Source organism: Felis catus, chromosome C1 (assembly GCF_018350175.1).
Source record: "Felis catus isolate Fca126 chromosome C1, F.catus_Fca126_mat1.0, whole genome shotgun sequence".
NCBI classification, from domain to species: domain Eukaryota; kingdom Metazoa; phylum Chordata; class Mammalia; order Carnivora; family Felidae; genus Felis; species Felis catus.
The window spans coordinates 25294812-25311376 of NC_058375.1; the positions used below are offsets into that span (position 1 = coordinate 25294812).

Sequence of the window (16565 nt, forward strand, 5' to 3'; positions counted from 1 at the left end):
ATGCAGGAGAAAACAGCCATGTGAAGGTGGGGGCAGAGATTGGAGTTAGGCTTTCCCAAGCCAAGGAACCCGTGGGGCCACTAGAAGCTAGGCAGGGGCAAGGAAGGCTTTTGGAGGGAGCATGGCCCTGCAGACCCTCTGATACCAGAACAATCTCAATACATTTCTATTATTTTAAGCCATGTGGTTTGTGGCACAGGCTGGAAAGAGCATAAGTTGGGGTAGAATTGAAGAAGACTATTTCCAGAGGAAAGATACTTTTATTTCCATCAGTAATCTCATAGTTTGAAAAATATTTTTTTATTTTTTTGGTATCTGGTGACATAGTAAATTCTTCCTTCAGGCAATTCTTCCCTGTTTTTCCTTAGTACAGCTATGCATTCCTGGGATTTGTACATAGAAATCTCAGAAGCCAAGGCCATAAAAAAGACCTCTATAAAAATCCCTCCAAAGTTATAAACTTCCAGTTACAAAATGAAGAAGTCCAGGGGAGACTCTGTACAGCACAGTGACTGTAGTTTACAAATACTATGCTGTATTTTTGAAAGTTGCTAAGAGAATAGATCTTAAAATTCCTCATGACAGGAGAAAAAATTCTGTAATTATGTATGCTGATGGATGTTAAGGAGACTTATGGTGATCATCTCGCAATATATACAAATATCACATCACTATGTTATATACCTGAAACTAATACAATGTTCTATCTTTTAAAAAAAATTTTTTATTCTTTATTTTTGAGAGAGAGAGAGAGAGCGCAGGGGAGGGACAGAGAGAGCGGGAGACACAGAATCCAAAGCAGGCTCCAGGCTCCAGGCTCCAAGCCACCAGCACAGAGCCTGATGCGGGCTTGAACCCACGAACTGCGAGATCATGACCTGAGCCAAAGTCGGACGCTTAACCAACTGAGCTACCCAGGCACCCCCAATGTTCTGTCTTAATTATACCTCAGTGAAAACAAAATCTCTCCATACTAAGTCTTTCCACAAAGCAGGCCCCCCCCCCCCCCCACACACACCTTTACTTTCTAGGACTTGCCATTTTCTAAGTTCCACCTCAGCCTTGAACTGGCCTGATGTTAGGCCAGTCTTTAGTTAGGCACGTAGGCTGGTCTTTGTGCCTCTGCTGCTTCCTAACAAGCATAACTAAGTCAGCACAGGATCATGGACAACAGCCAGGCTTTCAAAATAATTGTTCAAGGTCATGGAGATTTGTTTGTAAGTCCCTCACTAGCCTTCTTTCCTCTTTTTCTTCTTTTTCTGCTCCTCCAAACTGGGACATGGCTCAGATCTATTGGGGCCAGGTTGGTATCACTTAACCCAGTGTTGTGTGGCATTTGGGGGTAGGGGTTTGCTTACTTCTAGGAACACTAGTTGAGAGTGCCTTGGAAAAGTGGAGACTATACTGGGTGTCCTGGTTTCCTGCTCTCACCTGGGCATGTTCCCCCCAGAATGTATTCCAAGAGTGTAGCCTCCCTCCTTAGAGTTTCTCTTTATAGCCCCTAGAGGGGTTTCAGGAATGGGGCTTTATGGACTTTGATAGATTATGAAGAGATAGACTGCCTGTTAGTCTGTTACGAAGGCTTTTGTTCTGTACGTAAGTGATCTTTTACCCATTAGGAGGCCAGTGGTCTTAGGACTGGTCCTGGGAAATGAGAATTCTTGCCATTTATTGCTCAGGGACAGGGCTTTGTCTCATGTATTCCTCACAGCGACCCTATAACATAGGGATTATTTCCTCATTTTTCCCACAAGAAAATCGAGGTTCAGAGAGGTCCAGCAGCTTATCTGAGGCCGAGGCATTGGCAAATGGCAGGTGTAGGATCTGAAGCCAGGGCTGCAAGTCCCCGCCCAAGAGGCAGAATTACTTGTGTTGACTCCAGTCTAGGCCAGTCTGGGCCAGTGGGTTCTTATGAAGTGCCTTGGTTCCTATTTCCTTCTGTCTGACAGACCATCTTGCAAGCACCATCGCAAGCCGGGAGGTCACTCCATGGCAAAGCTGTCAACTCTGACTCTCCGGGAGTCTGCCTTGTAGCCCGGAAATCGCATGTGGAGTAGTCACTGGGGCGTGTCTAATATTTGTAGGCCTTTCCCATTCAGAAGTATTCTCGGGTTATCCTACCTTCATGGACAGCTGGTCCTGTTAGCAGTGTTTACAAAATCGTCTTTAACTATTTAATTGAAAAGTGAGACCAGGGGCGCCTGGGTGGCGCAGTCGGTTAAGCGTCCGACTTCAGCCAGGTCACGATCTCACGGTCCGTGGGTTCGAGCCCCGCGTCAGGCTCTGGGCTGATGGCTCGGAGCCTGGAGCCTGTTTCCGATTCTGTGTCTCCCTCTCTCTCTGACCCTCCCCCGTTCATGCTCTGTCTCTCTCTGTCCCAAAAATAAATAAAAAACGTTGAAAAAAATTTAAAAAGAAAAAAAAAAAAAAAAAAGAAAAGTGAGACCAAACAAAAATAACCGCCCCAAGGTCCTTTGGAGAGAAGGGACGAAGGACACCTCCCTTTCCTGATTGCCCACCAGGAGCCAGGAGGGGTGCCAGGGAGGCAGCAAGATTCAGAAGAAAGAGGAGGAGCTTTGTATTCAGAGAACACTGTTCTGATTCCTGACTCTGCCCTTGTTGGGAATTCTTAGGTTACTTCGCCTCCCTGGGCCTCCGTTTTCCTCATCTGCAAGTAGTGGGGAAAGTAAATAAGAAATTGCAAGCGAAGCAGCCAGCACAGTGTGCAGCATGGAATAGGCATTTAATAATTATCAGCCTGTCTTTGCCTGGCCCTTGCACCTCGTTTTAGAGTGGTGGGTCCCGATGAGGAAGCAGGCTCTGAGCGATAACTCACCTGAGACCATAAAGCTATTAAGTGGGTCCCAGGAAAAGGTGAGTGCCGTGAAAAAGTGGAGCAGGAAGACTAAAAATTTGGGGTTTTTAATCCTTTGCAATTACTGCACATACTTTTAGTCCAGGCTCGATCATCAGCTTTTCACCAGGGTCCGTAAAGCCCTGTTTTCAAATCTTAGGAATTTTCTTCTTAAGAAAAGAAAAACAAGAAAAACAGCCCACCTACAGGGGAAGTAAGTGATAAGCAGGGTAGACTTAACCACAGTGTGTACGTGCATGTGGGAGACGGGCGTTCATGCATGTGCGCTCATGTACAGATGTGGGCTGGGAAGGGAGGGGGAAGCAAGAGACTGGAAGCTAGTTAGTGACTGTTATCGCCAGGTTAGTAAGTTCCCCACAAGACACCAAGTTCTGTGCAGTAAAAGTGCTTTAGAAATCCAGAAAGTAAGTGATCAATAAACATTCTTATTAGAGCTATGTTTCATGCAATGATTGATTTATCAGTTCGTAAGGTGTTGGGGTTAATATTGACTACATTATATTGTCCACAGGCATACAATTGGAGATTTAAGCTTCCTTTCTCCACTCCTCCTCCTGTCCTAGTCCTCCCTGGGACAGTCCCCTCCCTGGGCCCTCACTACTGTGGCCCAGCCCACCATTTAGAAGCCTCAGCCATTCCTAAGAGGCTTTCTCTTGCTCTGCTTCTGCCCTAGCAACTTGTCCTGGCAGCTGTTTCAGAGCTTTGGAATCACAAAGCAATCCCGGAGTCCCCAGGGCCCAGCTCTGGGGCCTTCTTTCCCTCATTTGTCCCAAATAATGGCCTCTAATTGCTATTAACATTCCTCTCCAGCAGAAACATACTGCACGTCTGTGGTCAGACTATGATCTCCTGTGACCATCAGCCTTTTGCTTCCTATTGTATTTGGAATGTTATGCTCGCTTCCATTTTCTACCCATACATTTGCTTTTCCTCCTTTAGAATACCTGTTGGCTTTCAGCTTCTTCTATTTCCAACCTGTTTTGTTCCTGTTTGTAGGGGAAAATGATCTAAATGTGGTAGATCCCCCTTGATCTTCCACTCTTTCCAGCCAAATATAACTTTACACTACTTCGCTTCGCAGATTTATGAAACGTAGGTAGCTAATTCTGATAGCTAGAACAGGCAGAAGTAGGACTACAGAGGGGACATTGTCAGGAGGGAGATTTCAACTCAACAGAGAAAAGTACATGCTAACAACCGGAGTTGTGAGAAGGCACCGTGTGGGCGGCTTTGTGAAGCCAGTTTCCAGTGGGTGGAGCCGCGCAGGCAGAGGCGGAGCAAACACATGGCAGGTGTGATGCGCGAAGCCTTGCCTCCAGGATCTCTTTTAACACTGCGGGCACATGATTCCGTGAAAATCTTTTACTGGATGCCAGAAATACAACAGAAATTTTAAGCTTTTTACTTATTTTTAAACTCTTCCATTTACGAATGTTATTTATGAATGTTCTAAATGTGAACCTTGTTTGTCAAGCTGCTTCTAAATGGTTTTCATCATTCTGGTTACTAATGAAAGGAATAAATTCCATTAGTATGAACTTCTGGATTCTCCTCATCTACTCAAGATGGTGGAAACCATTGTTCTTACTTCATGGATGGGGAAGCCACAGAGTGGCTAAGCAGGAAAGTTGATCTCTTTTGGATTTCCAGAGCGCTAATTAACCACCCAAATAGCTCACCCAACCACAGTCCATCTATCCGTTCTTCCCATGTTTTATGAACAACCATTATGTGCTTGGTACTGAATGGAATACAAAGAGGATTCAGATATTGACTCTTCTTAAAGAGTTAACAGTTTCAGAGGAGAAATAAGAAAATCACATAAATAAATAATATAACTGGAGTAGGCAAACTTTTTCTGTACAAGGCCAGATAGTAAATAGTTCAGGCTTTGCAGATCACATATAGGCTCCGTTGCATATTCTTATTTGATCCTAAACCATCACCCTACCCACCCCCACCCCCCACCATTTAAAAATGTAAAAGCCATTCTTATCTCTGGGACCTTACATAAACAGGTAGTGGGTTGGATTTAGCCTGTGGGCCCTAGTTTGCCAATCCCAAAACATGTAATAAGGTGTGAGGTGATCACCTTTGGTGGAATCAGTTAGAAGTTTCATTTGGATAAGTTTTAAGGATGGGTTTGATTGAGACTGTGACAATAGGGAGGGGACTAGTGAGGTGGAAGGAAGGACAATTATACATTACCCCGGTTTCTATTTTTATAGCAGAGGTTTTCAAAGAATGGTCAGTATCACCTGGGAACTTATGAAAAGTGCAAGTTTTCAGGTCCATAGTGATTCTCAAACTTTGGCATATGTGAGAATCACCTGGAGGGTTTGGAAAACAGATTGCTGGGCCCCACCCGAGGTTTCGGGGGCTGCTGGTCCAGGGACCACACTCTGAAAACAACCGTCTTGAAGAATATCTGTTATATCTGCATACGGGGCGTGGCTGCTCTGCAGAGCACCGGCCTCATTCCATCTAGTGCATGTACTCAGAGAGGAGCTTCAAGCCGCTGTAAATTGGGTTAAGAGCTTTTTTCTGCCAGAGCAGGAGCCTGGAGTCTCATTAGGCTCGCCCACTGGAGGCAGCAAGTCATTGTGGGGCCCGTGTGTTGGAAGTATATTCCCTTGTGAATCTTAGTTATCGGCATACATTCTGTCTTGCTCCTGATAACTTTGTGTATTTTTACCACTGCTACAAAATGGTCCTGTCTGCATTATTCCGGGGACTACCTCCTTTGATCAGGCCAAAAAAAAAAAAAAAAAAAAAAAAAGACAGTACTTCTGTTTTAGCATTTAGATTCAATGACTTCTAAAAAGTCAGACGTGGAGCCCAGAGAGGCTGGGCTAGGAGGGGATAGAAAGGAAAGACAGGTCAGAGAGTACGCAGAGGAATCTCAGAGGAGGCTATGGGCAACCAGTCACAGGAGGAATCATTAATCTGGGAGACAATGAATGGCAAAAGGCAATTCGTTTGCCCGGGTTGTAGCAAGCCAACGAAGTACGCAGTATGGCAACTGGGGGTCTAGTGTAAGGGCAGGGTCATTGCTAGGGAACTCAAAAGGAGGACAAGATAAGGGAGGTTAGGGGTGGGAAAGCCATCTGGGGTTAGCAGGGAGGGAAAGGAAAGCCCTCATGGTCTCCACATATATTTATTACCCAGGGGAAGTGTCCAGGTGTAGCCGTATACTTGTCAGGGGGCCACATGCTGTTATGCTAGGATACAACCTTGAAAATGAACTAGGTGCTTCAGTGCACGTGCACACACACAAATGTACACACACACACACCTGCGTGTACACACGTGCGCACACACACACACGCACACACACATTTGCTCTCCTTATATTACTCTTCATCCACTTGCCAAGTTTAACCAGGCGGAAAGGTAGGCTGAGGACTGCCCAGCTGAATAACAGAAGGACCACATGCGTAAACACTGGTAGAGTTTTAGCAGACACAATTTTGAACTTCACTTTAGGGGCCTTCCTTCCACATTGTAAAGCATGCTTTTTTTTCTGTCACACGCCTCATTCACATGCGCATTCTCACGCTCTGTTCCTCACAGGCACTCTATAGCCATGCTAATGGATTCTTATCTGCCTACACACGTTCTGTAGACACATTCATTTATTCATCCTCACTTGGAGTCCTCATATATTAAGCACTACATCCTGCTTCTAAAAATCACTTCAAATGTCAAAGTTGCTTCCATAGCTTCTGTTCCTGCTGTCTGCAGAACCTGCTACCTTTGTCATTCTTATAAAAAAAGAAAAGGTACCAATATTGGCTTGACTGAGTAAAGAGCCCAACCCAAAGCAGATTGTCCTACCGTGGGATGCAGGTTTGTGGCTGTGGTGTCCCCGCCTTCAAGACCATCCCATTTATCTCTCTTTGTTTCACTCCCTCTCTCTTCCTGCACAACGCTGCAATCACACACATACTCTGGGTTGGGGGAAAAAAAAAAGGACAGCCTAATTTCCTGATGATTATGTTGTTACCTAGCAACAGCCAATCAGGGGCTGGGCTTTTTGCCTGCAGTATTTCATGCAAATAGTTTGGAGAAATTGCAGGGTAACCCAGGCTGCTTAGTCTGTCTTCTCAGGGGACGCATTACAGAATAAAACCAACCCAAAAGGGGACTATTGAAGACAGGCACATGCCTCGGATAGCAGGCCATCTGATCTCTTTCCCTCGTTGCCTCTGCCTTGTACCCCCTAACAAAAGCATGCAGGTTCCACAGATAGACACACAGGGAGGCCGAAAAGTTGAAAAGAGGCTCATTAGCCACCATCCTTCACCCTGGATTTCTGTACTGATAAGTGCAGCCCAGAGCAACCTCTGCAAACCCTACCTTCCCGGGAAGGCAAGGAACACCGCATTCTTAGTAGTTGTCTGGGGAGGACATGAAGGAGAATCCTCCACAGCCTTCTTGTTCAAAAAGGAGCTAAAATGTGGCACTTCTAGCCTGATTTAAGAGTCTTATCTATGCCCATGCTGGCCTATCTTATATGAGAAAATCCATTGTTTACCACTGCATTCTTCCTGATGCCAACCAGCAAATCCTCATTCAAATGGTTGAACAATGAGAGAAGCCACACCACTCATAAGACCCCTTAAAGAGATATTTCTGTCGTTCTTGTTTTCCCAGCAAGCACTGAGCATTTGATATAAAACACTGCCTGGAGCCACGCATACCGACTTTCTGTAAGGTCCAGGTGCTAGCTCACTCAGATCTGGATCGGAACAATGAAAAGTGGATTCAGAAGACGGAGTGTCCAGGCCTGTCTCCTCTGAGAGAATGGCCCAGGCTTTAGACGGTAGGAATCAGATTTCAGTCGTTTGTTTTGTTGTTGTTGACTCCAATGCTCAGTAATCCAGCATGAAGGCAAGAAAAGACTGTGACCTCAGCTGCTGGATAGCTCCTCACTGTTCTCTGAATACGAACTCTAGCCAGCAGTCTTGGGAAGGTGTTGTTGGCTACACAGGGACAGTGCATAGAAGGATCAGCCTAAGTTACCATCAGGATAGAAAACCAGTTCAAAACTCCTATTTCATTGACTTGTGGCTTTTACATGTTTGTAAGACAGAGGTGATTATATTCCGATCATTACAGGAAAGTAGTGACAGCTCTCCAACGTCTGACATTCACAGCCTTACCATCCAGAGCCATATTTATTATAGAACCAAACAACAACAACAACAACAAATAAAAAATAAAAACCCAAAAAACCAAAACCAAAACCAAACAAACCCCAAAACGAAACAAAAACAAAACCACAAAATTGTCAAACCTGCCTTTGTTCTGAAAGGCAGAGTTAAGGAATCTTAACTCATCTAGAGGGTTGGAAAACGCTCTTCCCACTCTGGTCTATAGTGAATTTCAGAAAATTCTTTGAGTCCGACACCTTTATGATTACCTTGGAATACATACGATAAACCCCATTTTGCAGAAGAGGAAACTGATGACTGACTTGCTCAAGCTCTACAGTTACAAAGTGGCAAAGCTAGGGTTAAAAAGCAGATATTTTTACTCTGAAGTCTGCACTGCAATGTCCAGATCATCCTATATCATGCCCACATCTTTATAGCGATAAAAATAAAGGGAGGGGTGCCTGGGGGGCTCAGTCAGTTGGGTGTCCGACTTCGGCTCAGGTCATGATCTCATGGTTCATGGTTCGTGGTTCGAGCCCCGTGTCGGGCTCTGGGCTGATGGCTCGGAGCCTGGAGCCTGCTTCTGATTCTGTGTCTCCCTCTCTCTGGCTCTCCCCTGCTCACGCTCTGTCTCACTCTCTGTCAAAAATAAATAAACATTACAACATTTTTTTAGGGGCGCCTGGGTGGCTCAGTCGGTTAAGCGGCCGACTTCAGCTCAGGTCATGATCTCACGGCCTGTGAGTTCGAGCCCCGCGTCGGGCTCTGTGCTGACTGCTCAGAGTCTAGAGCCTGTTTCAGATTCTGTGTCTCCCTCTCTCTCTGACCCTCCACCGTTCATGCTCTGTCTCTCTCTGTTTCAAAAATAAACGTTAAAAAAAATTAAAAAAAAATTTTTTTTAAATAAAGGACAAAAAGAGGTCAGCAACAGGAAGCCACCTTTCAAAATAAAAATAAGAAATTGATTTTTTTTTGCATTTATTATAGGTACCCAAAGGTACCTATCATCTGGCATTAACTGCTAAATCTTCAGTGGCTTGTACCTTGTGCTGTACATTTGAATCACCAGAGAAGCATGTCAGAGATACGCATGCCTGGAGTGGTCCCACTCCAGACCAATTAATTAATTAAGAATTTCGGGGGGTTAGGGTGGAGGCAGTGTTTTTAAAGAGTTTCCCAGGAATAGCACAGCACTTTGGAAAATGGTCTGGAAGTTTCTTATAACTAAATATACATCTACCTCCATTGGTAGGAATTTGTTCAAGCAAAATAAAAACATATGTACACGGAGTACCTGGCTGGCTCAGTTGGTTGAGTGTCAGACTCTTGATTACGGCTCCTGTCATGACCTCCCAGTTGTGAGACTGAACCCCATATCCAGCTCCAAACTGGGCATGGAGCCTGCTTAAAATTCTCTCTCTCTCTCTCTCTCTCTCTCTCTCTCTCCCTCTGAAGCTCCCTTACTTGACCATGTGTGTGTACTCTCTCTCTCTCTCTCAAAAAAAAAAAAGTCTGAAAAGACTTGCACAAACATGTTGCTAGCAGCTTGATACTAGCTAAAAAGTTGTGGTATATCCATACTGTGGAATACTACTCAGCAATAAAATGGAACAAACAATTGATATTGGCAACAAAATGGATGAATCTCAAAAATGCTATGCTAGATGACAAAAAAACCCTTACACAAGAGTATGGTCTGAGTGGTTCCATTTATATGAAGTTCTAGGAACAGGAAAAATTAATCTATTTTTTAATGTTTATTTATTTATTTTGAGAGACAGAGAGAGAGAGCATGCACATGTGAAAAGGGCAGAGAGAGAAGGAGAGAGAGAGAATCTCAAGCAGGCTCCTCACTGTCAGCGCAGAGCCTGACATGGGGTACGAACCCATGAACCGTGAGGTCATGACCTGAGCTGAAACCAAGAGTTGGATGCTTAACCAACTGAGCCACGCAGGTGCCCTAGGAAAAGTTAATCTATAGTGGAAAAAATCAGAGGGATGTTGCTTCTGTAAGTGGGGGGTGGGAGGAGGGGTAGGGAGCTAGTGCAGAGGCAGCATGAGAGAACACATGGGGTGACAGCAATGTTCTAAATGTTGAGAGGGGGTCGTTTTACATCGGTGTGCTTGTCTGTCAAACCTTATAGAATGTGTACTTGAGCTTTGTGTTTTTCACTGTATGTAGATTTCACCTCGGAAGAAAGAAAGAAACCGATATTGAACTCTAGTTAATGACGTGCCTGCCAGAAGTGTTTAGGGGTGAAGTATACTGATGCTTGCAACTTACTGTGAAATGTGGAACAAAGAAATAAGATGGGTTGATGAATGGATAGATGAATGGATAATTGGGACAGATATGTGATAAGGCAAATCTGGAAAAATGTTAATTGCACAACCTAAATACACGTACTATATTCACTGTATAATTTTTTTAACTTTTTGTTATATTTAAAATTTTTCATAATAAAATTTGGGGGGAAGCTCCCCAGGTGATTCTAATGGGCAGACATTGGGATAAAAGACAAATTTCAATTATCTTGGTTGAAAAGTATGAAATGAGTAATGCTGTGCCTCTCATCTCCAGAGATGATTGTAATCATACCCCCTTCACCCCCAACACAGACACGAAAGAAAAGAAAAACAATCAGAAACCCTGGAATAAATGTCCAGGTTGAGGCAAGACTTCCTAGGGTCAGGCTAAATCTTGTAGAGACACCATGGTCCACTTCGCACTGGATCCATCACTAGATATATGGTCTGATGGGACAAAATACTTGAAATCAGGACAGTTCTGGAAAATCTGGGCCACATTAAATATTTATGCTCTAGAACTAAAAAGCTGTAAACCAACCCCAGCCAGTATGGGAGTAAAGTGCTATTCATGACTCTCTACGTGGCTTAAAAACTCCTATTTAGCATCTGATTTTCCTCCAGGGCTTATACCTCTAGCCTTTTCAGACTGTAATTTCCCCAGCTCCACTTCCCCTGGTGGACCACAAATCCACAGAGATAACGTGGGGTCGGGTATTCGGGGAGGAAGAAGCTGGTGTGTGTAACCCCAGAGGATCTGAGTGGACAGTTGATTCCAGCGGGGTGGGGAAAGAGTGAGGGGAGGGGCGGAAGGGAAATAATGCGGTCAAGTGCAATATGGAGCCCCTATTCCCTGAGCTGCCCCATTTATTCTGCGTAATTGCTTCATTTCCACTGGCAGTGTATCTCAAAATGAATTTCATTACGGGTGCCTTGGATATCATATTGATTACCAGTTTCATCGATTCTTATCTTGCTAATTAGCATATAAATTAGCCATTTGGGGGAGGCATTAGGCAAAATTGAATTTTCTCCTTAATCTTCTTTCAGAAGGTAAATGAAAATGGATGTGGCCTGTTAAGGCCCATGGCCTTCCTATAACACAATCTGAGTGTTTTCCCAGCCAAGGAACTCTCTTGTTGAGGGACAGAGAAGTCTTGTGGAAGAAGCCTTCCTACCCCATGACTGCTATTACTGCAGTCAGAACCGCTTAAGAGTTATCAAGAAAATCCGATGCTGAGGATAGGTCTGCGAGTGGAGACGTGTTTCCTTGGGGGAGACGCTCTGAGCTGACAGCCAGCAGCGTCTGCCTCCCACAGGCACACAAGAGGAGGCACCACGCCGCAGCAATCCTACGGTGTTCTCCTCTAAGGCTGGAACCGGGAGCACCCTTCTGCTCTTTCCTTTCAAGCGGCAAGATGAGGGGGCTGGAGCCAGATGCCCCGGGTCTGGCTGGGAATGCCTGCTCTGCCTCTTACCAGCTGTGTAACCTTGAGCACCTTAACCTAAGGCTTCGTGCCCTCATCTGTGAAATGGGGATGATCACAGTGCTGACTTCACTGGGTAGCTGTGAGGAGTGAGACAGAGGCTTAGCCTGGTGCCTGGCACACCGTAGAGCTCTCAGGATGTCAGCCTTCTCCAGCAGAGAAGAATCTTAGGAAACTGGATGCCACGGTTCTCCAGGAGCTGCTCGGCTTCAGAGTAATCCTTACTCCAAACTCCCAGGTGCTTGGTCCCTAGAACAGTCTCCAGTCCCTCAGTCACAGGCCATTAGGCCAGCTCGGTCCTTGCTATGCAAGTCAAGTCAAAGTCCTCAGGATCGCCCCAGGATCACATCACCTGGGAGCAGGTTGAAAATGAAGAATCCTGGCCCCTACCCCAGACCTGCTGAATCAGAATCTGCACTGTAACAAGATTCCCGGCTGATTCATAGGCAGATTAAAACTTGAAAAGCACTGTTTCAAGTTATCCCCAGTTATGGGCTGACTGAGGAGGTGGGGCCTGTAGAACGTGATCAGGATTTGATGAGGTCATGAGGGGGCAGCCCTCCTAAGGGGGCAGAGTGCCCTTATAAGAGCTGGCAAGCACTTTCTTCCTCTGCTCGGCTCTCTGCCCTGTGAGGATACAAGAAGAAGCTGGCCTCTGCAACCCAGAGTGGGTTCTCAGCAGAACTTGATGACCTTGGCACCCTGATGTCAGATTTCCAGCTTCTAAAACTGTAAGAAATGAATTTTGGTTCTTTCTGAGCCACCAGTTTATGGTATTATGTTACAGCAATCCAGGCTAAGGCGTCCCCAGGTTCGTGGGTTCAAGCCCTGCATCAGGCTCCACGCTGACGGTGCAGTGCAGAGCCTGCTGGAGATTCTCTTCCCCCCCTCGCTCTCTGCCCCTCCCCCACTCACGCTTTTTTTCTCTCTCAAAATAAATAAACTTAAAAAAAATTTTTTTTTACATGGTCAGAGAAGGAAGGGCCTCGGGGATTACCTGGTCAAACACTGCAGCCCGGAAAGCTAAGGTAAAGCTAAGGCCCACGGGAGAGCCCAGATGAGCCTTTTGGTCCCCAGATGCTGAGACTAGTCCAGGTTCAGCTGGGCCTTCCCGAGGCTGTTACTCCAGTGGCAGAAGAGGTTCTGCTCCCTTCCCTTGCAGTGGCTTCCATGGTGGTGGTTTCACCCTGACTTGACATTATCCATAGTGGCCTTTGGAAGGAGGAACTTTGGTTCCATTTGGACTATGTTGGAGGTTTTGAGTCCTGGTTACTCAGATGACCTCAGCGGAGGATATTGATGCGATGAAGGAAAATACTGAAGAGCATTCTTCTCACCCTTGATAACCTCTGTGAACTCCTGTCCTTTGAACTCCTAGTGCTTTAGATAAGGACACACAAGAACTGCTAACGGTGATGCCCCACAGTGGGCAACTAGGTGGTCGAGGGCCTTGGCAGCTGGGAGACAGGGTGGGAGGGGGCTGTTTTTCACTGTATACCCTTTTGTTTCTTTACAGTTTTGTTCCCTATGCATGTAAAACATATTCAGAAGTTAGTTAATAATTTTTGAAAAGAATGCCTCAGATAGAAAAGCAATTAAAAACAATACCCCATCTGGCCCTGCCATTACATCATCTAGCTCTACTTATAATCGTCCTGCTTTCTCTCTCTCTCTCCTCCTGAAACCCGAAAGTTTGCAGCATGGTGGACAGCTGGAACACACAGTGGTGGAAAGATTCTGAGGCTGGCGTGCAGACATAGACTCTGATCTTGCCTCGGCGCTATGAGCAAGACTACGTTTTTTTCCTCATTAGGATGTGAAGTGCTTTACAGACTGTTAAGTGGTATTAAGTAAGTGTAATTATGCTTTAACCCCACCTCCATCCTGCTAAGTCTTGGCAAGAGGAAGATGAGGACTTTCTTCTAACAAAACTTTCACTAGATTCCTGTTAACCAGTCAAAATGAAGGGGGCTAAGCATGTTACGAATGTAGCATGCATGATATAATCCCAGTTTTGTGAATTACATGTTACTGGATGGAGAGCTAGATGGGAAGAAACATACCAAGTGTTAATAATGGTTGCCTATGGTGGTATGGTCACAGCTGATTTTTATTTTTTTGTTTCTGCTTTTCTTTATTTTCCAAATCGTCTGTATTTTTTTTAAAGTATCGGGGCTGAAACATCACAATATTCTTAGCATAAAACAGAGGTGGAAAATGAAAACCTCAGGGAAAGGGTGCTCCTTCTCCATCTGAACAAGTCCTGGTCATTCAGAAGCTGGTGGTGCAGGTTTGTCCACATTGGCCCACAGCATCCAGACACCTGCTGACCCAGGGCTGGAGGCATTCCTTGTTTCCTAAATACCTGTTCCAATGGTTCTGGGAACTATTTGATATTTTGCAGAGCTAGAAAGCACACCAAGATGGGAGACACTGGATGGCTGGGTCAGTTCCCGCAGAGCCTGTGACTCCTGACTCAGATATTGACCACGAAGTGTTCTTGGGGCAAGTTGCCCCGTCTAGTTCACCTCCCCTAGTGCTGCTTGAAGGGAGGCGAGAAAGACCGTTTCTGCCTTCGAAGGCTTTGACAGTATTGTAAGGATGACAGACATAGATTTAAGGAGCTATAACGCAAAGCCAAATATGAAAAATTCTGCCAGAGATGTACAAAGTGAACAGGAGAGCAAAGCAGTGTGGTGCAGTGGCTTTTGGGCTACCCAGGCCTGGGATGGACCCACCTCAGCCATCCACTTCCAGTGTGACCTAGGACAAGGTGCCGTACCTCCGTGAGTCACTGTTTCCACATCTCTAAAATGGAGACAGCAACCCTTGAAGGGATGCTGTGAGGAACAGGCAGGATGCCCAGGAGGTGCACTCACAAAAGGTACTGCAATCATTCCTATTTTGGACCCTGAGCTGACAAGGGCCGTGAGGGGCTACACTGTAGTCACATTATCATCATCACTCTCTCCATTTAGAAAAGTTCCACAGAGCCCTACAATTACAGTTACTGGTTCCAAGTTTTCCTGGCCAATGCCTCACAAACAGGCCAATCTTTCCATTTGCTATAATGGACTTAAACATGGCTGCCTTTGGAGATATGTAGGGAGCCTGCTTAGCCTCTGGATCCCTTTTCTTGTTTTCTAAGGCTTACAAGGCCCAATGGGTGGCTTATGTCTTAGGATTGTGACTCAGTCCACTCGTTTGAAATTTCTATAGCAAGACCCCTCTACCAGTCATTGAGTTTGGCAAAGAAGCAGATGCTGCTGGGGACTAGGGGAGATGAGAGAACACAGGAAGAGAAGTCACAGCACTGACCCCAAGGAATTTTAGGTGGGAATGTTCAGGATATATGTGGGGCAGTGATGTGGAAGAGGAAGCTTTAAAATATTTGTAATAGTAAATGAATGTAACTAACTCAGTAATACCTGATTTTCCCCAGTAACTATGTTTCTGAAAATTGATTGCCAACATTTTTATTTATAAAGATTTGGGGGCTCATAGAAATCAGTAAGAAAAACAAAATTAACTTTGTTTATTTTCCTACTAAGGATATGAATAAACAGTTCACCGTCACTTGCAAAAAAATTATGAGAGAAACCTCCAGTAGGATGTTTAACCTGACTAATATTTAAAGAGCTGCAAAAATATTGATTTATAGCTCTTTATTTAACACCTATAAGACTGGCAAACATTCAGAAATTTGATAATCCCCAGGCTGACATAACGTGAGTAAATACATTTCTTATACTGCTGGTGGGAATGATATTTGGAATATCCTTTTTGGAGGGCAATCTGGCAAGAGATATCAACATTTTAAAGCACATGCCATTTGACCCAACAATTCTGCTTATAGGAATTTACCCTCGGATATACATTCCCAAGGTATTTTAAGATATATATGCTAGAATGTTCACTACAGCACTGTTGGTCACAGCCAAAACCTGGAAACAAACCAAGTATTCATCAGCAGTGCTGCAGTAGAAATGGTAAAAATACCAGAAATAATAACAGTGAAAATAGTAACCGCTAATATTTATTGAGCACTTACTATGTGGTGGGCAGTTTCTCATGCTTTACACGCACGATCGATCTCATTTAATCTTCGGGACAGCTCTGAGATAGGTATTGCTACTTACCCATTTTATAAATGAGGAAGAGGAGGCTCACAGAGGTTAAGAGGCTTGTCTAAAGTCTCACAGTAGGTGGCAGAGCAGACAGTCTGGTTCCAGAGTTCGTGTGCTCACTCGCGCATGAACATGCAGGCTCTCTCACTAGCATGCTTTCTCTCTCTCTCTCTCTCTCTCTCTCTCTCACACACACACACACACACACACACACGCCAGAACACTCTGTACCAGTTAGGAGTTCATCAGAATTGTACACGTTGATATGGAAAGATCGAGAAGACAAATTACCAACCGAAAAGATCCAGGCTAGAGTAACATCAGATGCTGCCCCTGCTTTGTGTGAATAAAAAAGATTCAGCAGTGGATCATTACGTTATTTTTCTTTATATTTTAAAAAATAATGACAGCACTGGGGAAATTGTCTGGAAATGAAAGGCCTCCAGTCCATATATAAATTCTTCCCTAACGTGAAAAAGACCACCCTAGAGTTTGGGAAGAGGGCTGGTCAATGTAAATTAAATGTCAATAGCAGGTGTTCCTACACTAACCCATTTCCTCAGGATAGGAGGGGAAAGAAGGTGGGAAGGGTAGTAAGAGAAACTTGAAG

General features: G+C 44.8%; 1 protein-coding gene across 8 annotated transcripts in view; it reads right to left on the minus strand.

Moving 5' to 3' along the window:
- PHC2 (polyhomeotic homolog 2) overlaps positions 1-16565 on the minus strand; it is a 116265-nt gene that overhangs the window by 65193 nt on the left and 34507 nt on the right. The window lies entirely within an intron of this gene.